Source organism: Pipistrellus hanaki (genome assembly GCF_964339955.1).
Source record: "Pipistrellus hanaki genome assembly, chromosome: 3".
Taxonomy (NCBI): Eukaryota; Metazoa; Chordata; class Mammalia; order Chiroptera; family Vespertilionidae; genus Pipistrellus; species Pipistrellus hanaki.
Genome location: NC_140505.1, coordinates 81,338,478 through 81,350,393, shown reverse-complemented (window position 1 = coordinate 81,350,393; position 11,916 = coordinate 81,338,478). Strand labels below are relative to the sequence as shown.

Here is an 11,916-nt window from a genome sequence, read left to right as displayed (position 1 = left end):
AAATGTAGTTTAACCACAGTGAATAAATTCAAACCTCACCTTTGGAAATTATAGGGGAATTTGACTTGAGGTTTTCAACACTTAAAAGTATGTGCTTAATGGTTATTTTCTTTTGAAAATAATCTACTTCTCTAAAATTGTACCTTAATTTTTACCATAATTATTTTTTTTAAATAACTATTGATTTTTAGAGATAAAGGAAGGGAGAGAGGAATAGAAACATCGATTGAGATCAATTGGCTGCCTCTTGCACGCCCCCTTCTGGCAATAGAACCTGCAACCTGGGTATGTGCCCTGACAGGGAATCAAACCAGCGACCTCTTGGTGTGTGGAATGACCCTCAACCAACTGAGCCACACTAGCCAGACAATTTTTACCTTAATTCTTTAGTTTATTCTTTTCATATTTTGTACAAGTGGCACAAAATATGCCATTTTGAAATAAACTTGACGTTGGCTTATACACTGAGCTTTTTAACCAGTTAATTACTACACGTCCAAGACGGAATCCATCCCCACCCACCATATTTTGAATTTAATTTAAAAAATCAATTTGCAACGAATATTATAAAAAGATATTACAATTTGGGTGTTTTTGAATATTTTCAGCTGAAAATTCTCACGAAAAATGATTTTAAAGTTGGTCCGGGCTGCCACTTAGGGAAAATATATATATATATATATATATATATATATATATATATATATATTTTTTTTTTTTTTTTATAGACTTACGTGGTGTGTGGGGAAGGTCCATTGCTTTCATTTACAGACACTTGTGGCATACAATGGGTTAATATCTATAGCATAAGGGCCCTGAAGTTTAATAGATTTATGAGCTTTGCAGTTTAACTGGCCTATATTCAGAATCTCAGTTCCTTCCTTAAGTTATGTGGCCATGGAGAATTTACTCTTTCTGAAGGGTAAAGTGGAGAAAATCCCCTCTGGTCATTTTATACCATGTTATCTGCCTATCCCTGTGGTTGATAGGCCAAAATAGACACAGCACCCAATCTGAACTGTCAATATCCTTTTCATAGTTACTTGGAATCAGAGCGGAGTTAGTTTTTTCTAGGTAGTTAGACCTAAAATAGGTAAATATGAGGCACTGGGCAACCACATTAAGTTTCGGTAGCAAAGATGACTAGTCAGTGGAACAACAAAGAACCTTGGGAAAAGTAGACTCCTGCCTGGGGTTTTCCATGTACTTATCTGAATACACAACAATAGTTTGTTGTGTATTCAGATAAGTACATGGATATGTGGATTTTGTTTTGCTTTGTTGGATATAAATGGCACAATACTTCACGTTGTTCTGCAACTTTTTTTTTTCCTAATTAAGGAACTTTCATTGATATAAATCAATGTAACATCTAGTTTACACATGAGTTCAGTAAATGATAAATTTTACATTTCAATACAGTAGAGAAAATGGTTATGAATCAGTGATGCATTTTGAGAACAAGAAATTTCAATCTACCACTTGCAAAAATAAGTTCCAGATAGCATAAATAGTTTAAGTATATTAGAAGGAAATGCAAAATACATTTTTTTCCTTAGGATAGGGCTTCCTTAAGCAAGACAATTTTATAAAGGAATCCTTAACAATGAAGAAGTGAGGTGGAGTACACAGATTTTAGCAGCAGGACAAGTTCCATCTCTGAGTACAAGTGCAAGACATTCAGGAGCCAGACCAGTTATCACATCTGGGATCCTCAAAATACTCTGAGAAAATGGATGTGAAGCTAGACTTCAATGCCCAAGATATTCAAATTTGAGAGCAGATAATATTTTCAGATATGCAAGGATTCAGTTAACTGTCCTGAACTTACCTCAAAGTATTCCTATAAGGTTTTATTCCAGTGAATAAGTAAATTAAGATTTAAAGTCATTAAATTAAACTTTAGGGAGAACCAAGATGGTGGCATATGAAAACACTAGTATTTGCCACCTCCCACAACCACATCAAAATTGCAACTAAAACACAGAACAACCATCATTCAGACCCACCTGAAAGCTGTCTGTATGGAAGTCCTACAACTAGAGAAGTAAAGAAGAAATGGAGACTGGTAAGAGGGGCAGAGGTGTGGAAATGGCTGGTCTAATACCTAAGTATGGTGTTTTTTTTCCATTGGGAGGGATATCTAGAGTGTGGAGGAGCAAGGGGTCCAGCCCCACACCCGACCCTTAGCCCAGGGTTCCAGAACTGGGAAAAGTCCTCGTAACTTTGGGCTCTAAAAACCAGTGGGGATTGTGGCTAAGTGACACAGAGGCTGCTGAAAACCCAGGCAGTTCCTCTTAAAGGATCCACACATGAACTTACACGGACTCACTCTCTCTGAGTTCCAGCATTTGGGCAGTGGCTCCAGGGGATCCAGGGACATATGGGGAAGAACTGGATTGTCTGACATCAGAGCAAGAACTCGGGGGTGGCTTTCTCCCAGACAGGGGTGCTTGCAGGGGTCATTGTTCCTATGCTAAGACCTCCCCTATCGAAGAACTGAGGAGCAGCCATATCTGAGTTCCCATCAGTATGGGAGACACTGTTTACTCCACCCTGGTAATTCCCTGAGACCCCCCATCCCATCCAATTGGCAGCCCCACCCAAGCTGTTTGAATGGCCTGTCCTGGCTCAGGCTTCAGAGTTTCCTAAAACCTCTCAAACATGCAGCAGCTGGCGTCAGTGTGCTCTCTTCTTTCTGATTAATAATAGGCCCAAGATGGCTTGACCTCCCCTGAGCCCTTCCAACCCTAACACAAGTAGCAGCCATCTGCAGATCATTCATAGTTCCTGCTGGGTGGTCCCAGACAGTGACTTACTTTGTACCTCCTGGGAGGCCCCAGAGCCAGTGCACCCAGTGGACAGCTTTAGACCATACAAAATTACAACTTGACACATCCACAAGTGACACACCCAAGGAGCACCAAAGCCCCAGTGAAACAAGTTCTGCTCCATAAGGATATCTCCTACACCATAGCTCTTCCACTGTAGTCAGAACGTCCTCACAGCCAATTGGCCTGGAGGTCAACTCCTCCCAGTGATGCCAACAGCAATCAAGGCTCAACTACAACAAGAGTGTGTTCACAGCCCACACAGGAGCACACCTAGAGTGCCTAGGTCAGGTGAATTGGGAGGCTGAGCCATTGGGCCCTACAAGATATCTATTGTACAAGGCCACTTTGCTAATTCCAGGAGACATAGCAGCTCTACCTAATACATAAAAACAAACACAGGGAAGCAGCCAAAATTCTGATACAAAGAAACATGTCACAAATGAAAGAAGAGAAGAAATCTTAAACACACACACACACACACACACACACACACACAAAAATAAAAAAAATTAAATGAAATGGAAGCAAGAAAACTACTAGATAGACTTCAAAACAATGGTTATAAGGTTGAGAACTTCAAGGTACTTAGTGAGACTTTCAAGGATCTTAGTGTTAAAGACATGAAAAAGGACTAGCCAGAAATTAAGCATACACTTACTGAAATAAAGTATAATATGCAAGGATTTAACAGTAAAGCTGAGGATTCTGAGAATCAAATCAATGATTTGGAAGATGAGGAAGCAAAATATACTCAATCCGAAGAGCAAAAAGAAAAAAGAATTCAAATATATGAAGATAGTGTAAGGAGCCTCTGGGACAACTTCAAGCATACCAACATTCACATTATGGTAGTGCCAGAAGGAGAAGAGAGAGAGAAAGAATTTGACAACCTATTTGAAGAAATAATGACAGAAAACTTCCCCTACCTGGTAAAAGAAATAGACTAAAATATCTCTCTATATAAAAGGCTAATAAACAAAGTATTCCCCCGGGGAGTTTGACTGGGAGTTCGATAGCTCACTATGACGTGCACTGACCACCAGGGGGCGGCAGAGAACAAAGAAAGGCCCCAGCCAGCAGCTGGGGAAGGAAGGTCCTGGCTGGCAGCCACTAGGGACCCTACCTGTGCATAAATTTTGTGCACTGGGCCTCTAGCGTGTGTGTGTGTGTGTGTGTGTGTGTGTGTGTGTGTGTGTAAACTGAATGGCAAGATTATTATGACTACCTGATGTTTGTAGGCAAATTAGCCATACACTGCATAGTATGGGATATTTAAGCTGAAGGCCTGTTCTAATACCTTTGCTGTCTGCAGTTACCAAGATAAAATGTCTCCAATTCGCACAGGAACACAAGGATTGGAAAGCTGAGAATTGGAAAAAAGTCATGTGGTCCGATGAATCATGTTTCCAGTTGCATCATGCAGATGGCAAAGTGAGAATTTCACGGAAATAGCATGAAAACATGCACCCCGCATGTATGAGTACAACTCTTCAAGCTGGTGGGGGCAGTTATAGTTTGGGGCATGTATTCCTGGCATAATTTAGGCTCCTTAATTCATGTGGAACAATGTCTGAATAGCACAATATACCTAAGTATTATTGCTGATCACGTTCATCCTATCATGTTGATAGAATATCCCAATGGAGATGGCTTCTTCCAACAAGACAATGTGCCATGCCACGGTGCTCATGCTTGTATTGTTCAGGAGTGGTTTCAAGATCATAAGAGAGACTTTAGGTGGCCCCCACAATCAACAGATCTCAATCCAATTGAGCATTTGTGGGATGAAGTTAAAAGAGCCATCAGCTGAAGCCGGTTTGGCTCAGTGGTGGAGCATCGGTCTGCGGACTGAAAGGTCCCAGGTTCGATTCCGGTCAAGGGCATGTACCTTGGTTACGGGCACATCCCCTGTAGGGGGTGTGCAGGAGGCAGCTGGTCGATGTTTCTCTCTCATCGACATTTCTAGCTCTCTATCTCTCTCCCTTTCTCTCTGTTAAAAATCAATAAAATATATTTAAAAAAAAAAAAAAAGAGCCATCAGGCCGAAACCGGTTTGGCTCAGTGGTAGAGCGTCGGTCTGCGGACTGAGGGGTCCCAGGTTCAATTCCGGTCCCAGTAAGGGGTGTGCAAGAGGCAGCTGATCGATGATTCTCTCTCATTGACATTTCTAACTCTCTATCTCTCTCCCTTCCTCTCTGTAAAAAATCAATAAAAATATATTTTTTTAAAAAGCCATCAGGCAGCTGGTTCCACAACCATCAAATCTCACAGAACTGGACAATACTATTCATCAGGCATGGTGTCAGATTCCTCACATCACCTGCAACATCTCGTGGAGTCAATGCCAAGAAGAATCGCCACAGTATTTAAGCAAAAGGTGGCCCAACAAAGTACTGATGGGGTGGTCATAATAATCTGGCCATTCAGTATATATGACTCCAATCACTGTGGAGATGTTGGGGGTGCAATGGAGTTTTCAATTACAATTGGAGTCAATGGAGTTAATCACTCAGAAACAAAGGCAGGAGAAGAGCCAGCTGTTCCAGACCCCAGCCATTTGAGTCTTCCAGCCCAAGTGGCAGATATGGGTGAACTCACTTCTCTGATGATTGCAGCTCCCAGTCTCCAAGCTGCCACACCTGGTGCTCAGTAGAGCAGGTTCTCAGGTATAACTTACAGTATTCTCTTCCTTTTGGTCAATGTTCAGGAGCAGAGCAGTGTTTCATGTCTGCTTGAAACTTCCCTATAGGTCTTTCATTTCTACTAGTATATGCATGGCTTCTAGTGAAACTATCTCAAACCTAACTCACTTGATATATAGGAGGGAACTTCTAAAATTAAGACAACCTTTTTTTCTCTATCAACAAGTACTGGAATTTGAAACTGTTACCCTGTTAAGAACTCAGGAAAATTAACTTTGAGATTCAAAGGTCATTGGGCTCCCTATTAGTTTAATATTAAAAAAAAAAAAAAAAAAGTCTTTCTATATCTATATGGTTTGCCAAGAGAGAAATCTGGCTCTCTAATTAGTTCTTACCTGCTCATTGTACCCCATGTACTACAAAACTGAGAGGTGGTGTCTGCAATTGTCTACTCTGTTATTATCACCTAAAGGCCATTACTTTCCCACCTACTCTTGAAGCTCAGAATATTCAACTAGATTAGTGGTTCTCAACCAGGGGCAATTTTACATTGCCACCTCCTCTCCCCGTCCCCACTCAGAGATATTTTCAATATCTAATATCTAAATATCTAAAGACAGTTTTAGTTGTCATGAATGAGGGCAGGGGGTGTAAATAGGCCAGAGACACAACTAAACTACCTACAAAGCAGGAACAACCCCACCCCCGCCCTGTTCCATAATAAAGACTTATCCAGCCCAAACTGTCAACAGTGGAGGTTGAGGGGTGCAGGAAGAGACTGGATTAAAATCGTACACCCATGGATGAGGAGAATGGGGGGGGTGGGGGGGGGAAAGGGGAGAGGGTGGGGTGGGAACCCGGTGGAAGGGAGCTATTGGGGAGAAAATGAGAAACAATTGCAATAATCTGAGCAATAAAGATTTATTAAATTTGAAAAACAAACAAACAAACAAACACAAAAAACAGTGCTGAGGTTGAAGAGTCCTGAACTAGATTACTAGATTACTGACTCTTCTCTCCTTGCTAATGCTATCGAATGACTTCTCAGTCACTCTCTCACTTTTCATTCCAATCAAGGGTGCCATTCCAAGAATTGTCCCACATCTAAAACCTGTTCTGATCTTGTTCTCTTCACAACTGCTTTCTTTCTCCTTGTTTCCTCTATACATATATATTTTTTACTTCATTCAAACCTCTAATTTATCAAATTATCCCTTTTCCTCCATCATTAGTGGTTTGTTTATATATATATATATATATATATATATATATATATATATATATATATATATTTTATTGGTTTTTCACAGAGAGGAAGAGAGAGGGATAGAGAGTTAGAAACATAGATGAGAGAGAATCATCAATCAGCTGCCTCTTGCACACCCCCTACTGGGGATGTGCCCACAACCAAGGTACATGCCCTTGACGGGAATCAAACCCGGGACTTTTCAGTCCGCAGGCCGATGCTCTATCCACTGAGCCAAACCGGTCCTGGCTCCATCATTAGTTTTTAGACCAGCACTAGAAATAGAACTATTGCAAGCTACATATGGAATTTAAAATATCCTAGTAGCCAGAGTTCCAAAAAGAAAAAGGAACAGGAACAATTAATTTTCATATTATATTTTACTTAACCCCAATATGTCCAAAATATCAGTTCAGCATTAATCAATTTACAAAATTACAGGGTGCCTCCCCAAAATATATACACACTTTAACAGCTAATATCTCAATTTAAAAAATGAAATACCCTATCTAATAAAAGAGCAATATGCAAATTAACCATCACCACAAGCGACATCCATCAACCAATCAGGAATGAGCATGCAAATTAACCCAAAATAGCTGGGACCAGGGAGAGAGCAGGAGGAGGCTTGGGTTTCCCTGGCGATGGAGGAAGCCAAGCTTTTCACACACTCTGGCTGGCCCAGGCCTCCGCTTAAGGCTACAAAGTTTCAATTATAAAGATAAATAAATCCCAGCAGAAATGACTGCCACCACAGAGCGAGCAGAAGACTTGGCTCCGCTCCAGGCTACAAAGTTTTAATTGTAGAAGATAAATAAATCCCAGATAACTCTGCTTGGGTTGCTGGGGGGTGATCTGGCCAGCCTGCAAACTACTGCAGGTCCCTTGCCCAGGCTGCCCCACACCCCAAGGGAACCCTCACCCTGATCTGGGACACCCTTCAGGGCACACCAGCTGGCTCCCACCCATGCATCAGGCCTCTAGCCTATCTAATAAAATAATAATATGCAAATTGACTATCACTCCAACACACAAGATAGGTGCACCCATGTGTTCAAAGATCCTTGCCTTATGTGGACACAAGATGGCCACCACAAGATGGCCTGCAGGGAAGGGCAGTTGGGGTGGAGGACCCAGGCCTACAGGGGAGAGCAATTGGGTGGGACCAGACCTGCCAGGGGAGGCAGTTAGGGTTGACCAGGCCAGCAGGGGAGCAGTTAGGCATCAATCAGGCTAGCATGGGAGTGATTAGGGGGTGATCAGGCTGGCAGGCAGAAGTGGTTAGGGGCAATCAGGAAGGCAGGCAGGCGAGAAGTTGGGAGCCAGCAACCTGGATTGTGAGAAGGGTCCCAGATTGGAGAGGGTGCAGGCTGGGCTGAGGGACACCATCCCCCCACCAGCACCCCATGCATGAATTTTGTGCACCAGACCTCTAGTGTTTTAATCAGCACTGCCTTTATAATTATTTGAAGTATGTATGTACATTTTTTTGGGACACACTATATTAATGAAATATTTTACTTTTTTATACAAAATCTTTAAAATCCTGTGTGTATTTTACACTGATAGCATATTTCTCTTTGCACTAGCCACCACTCCTCCAGTGCTCAATAGCCTCACATGTCTAGAGGCTACAGACTGGATGGTGCCAGTCTATACTTCACTTCCTTCACAGGGATATTCAGCCTAGATACCAAGATGTGTCACGTCAGCCATCCCTGCAGCAACACCCTCAACTCTCTCATCCCAGTTTTGCTATGTGCATCATCTCAATTTTAGATTAAGCCAAACCTCTCATTGCTAGAGATGATTGCATAGTTATGCATTGGTACCACCTCTGAGTTACTCAGTAGCCTTTGTCCACATTAGCTTCCTCTTGTATTCTGACAATAATAAAAATGTTGCTACTCAGAATTGTACTATATATTTAACTTCTATATATATCTTATGAAAAACATACAAATCTTGATTTAAAAAGCTTTTTTCTTCAAGGTTTTTATCCCAACACCCAACTAGCATAGATGAAATAATTTTGTATTTCATAGAGAAAAATTGAAGCTTTCAAGATTCCTTCTCCTTGTCTAATGTTGTCTATATCCATACAGATATAGACAACCTTATTTTTTTATTTCCTCCTCTGGTCTCAGAAGCAAATCTGTCATCAAATCCAAGTCTAATCCTCTTACTGGGCTCTTACATAGAGAGGTTTAATTACTTGCTGTATTGGTTTCTGATTGCTTCAGTCTCAACTAGACCTTTCTGGTCCCTCTGTCTCTAATATTTTCAGCCTCTCTTTCCTTCCATTGGTTTATTATCCCTCAACATATAACTATATCTTCAATTTTCCCATTAATAAAATACTCTCATAACCTGTATTTCCCTCTACCCATAGTTATCACCCTCTCTCTTCCCTTTATGGCTAAGATTCTTGAAAGTATCCTACACACCTTGGTTCTCCTGAATATCCCACTTCAGCTATTGCAACCTGGTTTCTTCCTCGGCACATCACTGAAACTGCTCTCTTCAAGATTACCCATAATCTCCCATTGCTAAATCTGATGGCCCTTTGGAGATTTGTAATTTGGTCAGCTTCTGACAGTTCACTACTACATCGCTCTAACATTATTGTAGTGGTTAAGAGTCAGACTCTGGAGCCATACTGCCTAGGTTCTAATTGTAGTTCTACCTGAGACAACTAATTTACCTTAGAGACAATAACTTCATCTACCTTTAGGGTTATTTTGAAAATTAAATGAGTTAATAGCTAATAGTTATCTAGTCCTATTCTAAGTACTGTACACTTAAAACAGTGCCTAGCCCATAGTAACTTGCATATGTCATCTATAATATAACGTTTTATCATTTCCAATCACTACCCAGTTCAGAAGCTCCCCTGGCTGGGATCCACACTTGCCTATAGCTGTAGAGAAAAGAGGTCAGCTCTGTTCTCCATATCCTCTCTTCCCCATTCTCACCAGTCTGTGATTGCTGATTGTTATGGGTTGAATTATATCACCACCAAAAGATATGTTGGAGTCTTAAGCCCCAGTATCTCAGAAAGTGATCTTATTTGGAAATAAAGTCGATGCATGTGTGATTCATTCAGATGAGGTCATCCTGGTTTAGTGTTGACTCCTAACCCAATATGAATGGGAAGATGATGTGAAGACACAGGGAAAAGACAGCATTCTACACGCCAAAGAGGACCTGCACCCCAGCTCTGCCTGGAACAGGTTCTTTCCTCAATCCTTAGAATCAATCCTGTGGAAGGCTAGTCTCCAGAACTGTGACAATACATTTCTGCTGTTTAAGTCACCCAGTTTGTGGTATTTTGTTTATGACAACCCTAGTAGGCTAATCCACTGATGGAAAAATGACTGTGGACATTGAGTGGGAAGTAAAAGAGTTGGGTACTTTTATCACCTTTTCCCCAATGCTGTGATGAAAACGGTATAAGGTAGTTGAATTCTGTGCCTGTTGCTCAACCCGCAAGAGCAATGCTTCATGGAAACCTAAGCTGTGGCAGCATTCTGGTTATAGTAGTTTCATTTGTGTGTATTTTCATTGAAACTAGTCGTTACTGCATACAAAAAAAGCAAGCAGTGCAAGTGTTGTCAGTGTTGACCATTCGGAATATCATACTCTGACTTTTATCACTGCACTATGGAATAATCATATGTTAACTCTGACACGTTATAGTGCATACGTTTAATGCTTACAAGCATAGCCATACATTGTTCTAATACATTCTAATATATATATTCTAGTATATAATTCTACCATACATTCTAATGTATTTAATATATTTTAATCTTCACAAGAATCCTATGTGGCAGAGAGGTTTAGTTACTTGCTGTATTAGTTTCTGATTGCTGCTGTTACAAATTAACACTAACATAGTAGCTTAAAACAAAATAATTTGTTTTCTGGTGGTCTGCAGTCTGGAATAGATCTCACTGGACTAAAGTCAAGGTATCAACAGGATTATGTTTCTTCTATGAAGCTCAAGGGGGGAATTTATTTCTTGTCCTTTTCCAGCTTCTTGAAGCCACCTGCATCTTCAAATGTCACTCTGATTCTGACCTCCTCTTGTCCCCTCTCTTCCGCTTGTCAACATAAGAAATGACCAGACCTGAAGAAAATTTTTATGAGTTTGAGCCAACTAATAACATTGTCAGGAAGCAAAATCTCAATGGATTGAGAAAGTGCTCCAGTAAATGGCAGTTTTGCAGCTTGTTTTATACATTAGAATAAAATCAGGAGATGTTAAAAGGGTTATTTGAAATGCATTGGTGGTAAATTAGAGAGGTAGGAGAAAGCAAAGTGAGAAAATCTCTCAGATTGAAGAGTAAAATGGAGAGACAAATACTTCTTTTACATTGGTGGGTATAGAGTAGTTAATAATTAGCATTTACAGCACATAGAGATAGTATTGGGGGCCTCAGGATAACAATGAGGGGTTCTGTGGTCTCATGCTCTAGTGCAGTGGGTTTACCCTGAGGAGCCCACCCCCCCCAAAAAAGGGGGGGGTTATCTGACACTCTAAGGGTACGTTATTTTAGATGCAAAAAGACAATAGACAGGTTTACTTAAGGTAAAGACTGACTTTTGTCAGTGAAGCTACAAGCCTAGGATGTGGCTACCCATCATGATGCACTTTTAGTTACCAAGTTTTATGTTGAAACCATCCTATGTAGTCACTTTCCATCTCTGAGCCGTCAGGTTTAGTATGAAGTCCCTTTTTTAGGGTCCTTGAGATTACATTGGGCTCACCAGGATAATCCAAAATAATCTCCACATTTTAGTTAGCTGGTCGGCAATTTTAATTCTATCTGCAAGTTTAATTCCCCTTTGCCATGCAATTTGACACATGCACAAATTCCCAGGAGTGGGACGTGGGCATCTCTCGGGGTCATTGTTTAGGTCTCCACACTGGCCCAAGGTCACGGCCCTCTGGCTGAGTGCTGAGTGTTCTGGACTGAAAAATTCCCAAGGCCAGCGCAGCAGCTGTGCACCGTAAATTCCACAAGGCCAGCACGGCAGCCGCTGCACAGCTCGTTAAAACAAGCTCCTTAAAAGCAGTATGTGCTGACCACTATCTGATACAAGAGGGGTAAGGCCAGGTGGCGGCAGGAGGAAGGGAGAACTGACATGTTACATGTAAAATAATTAGGAATTGCTGATGGCTAAAGGC

The 11,916-nt window shown here is 41.1% G+C and overlaps 1 protein-coding gene across 1 annotated transcript in view; it reads right to left on the bottom strand.

Moving 5' to 3' along the window:
- THSD1 (thrombospondin type 1 domain containing 1) overlaps window positions 1-11,916 on the bottom strand; it is a 169,733-nt gene that overhangs the window by 117,280 nt on the left and 40,537 nt on the right. The gene's annotated exons all lie outside the window — the stretch shown is intronic.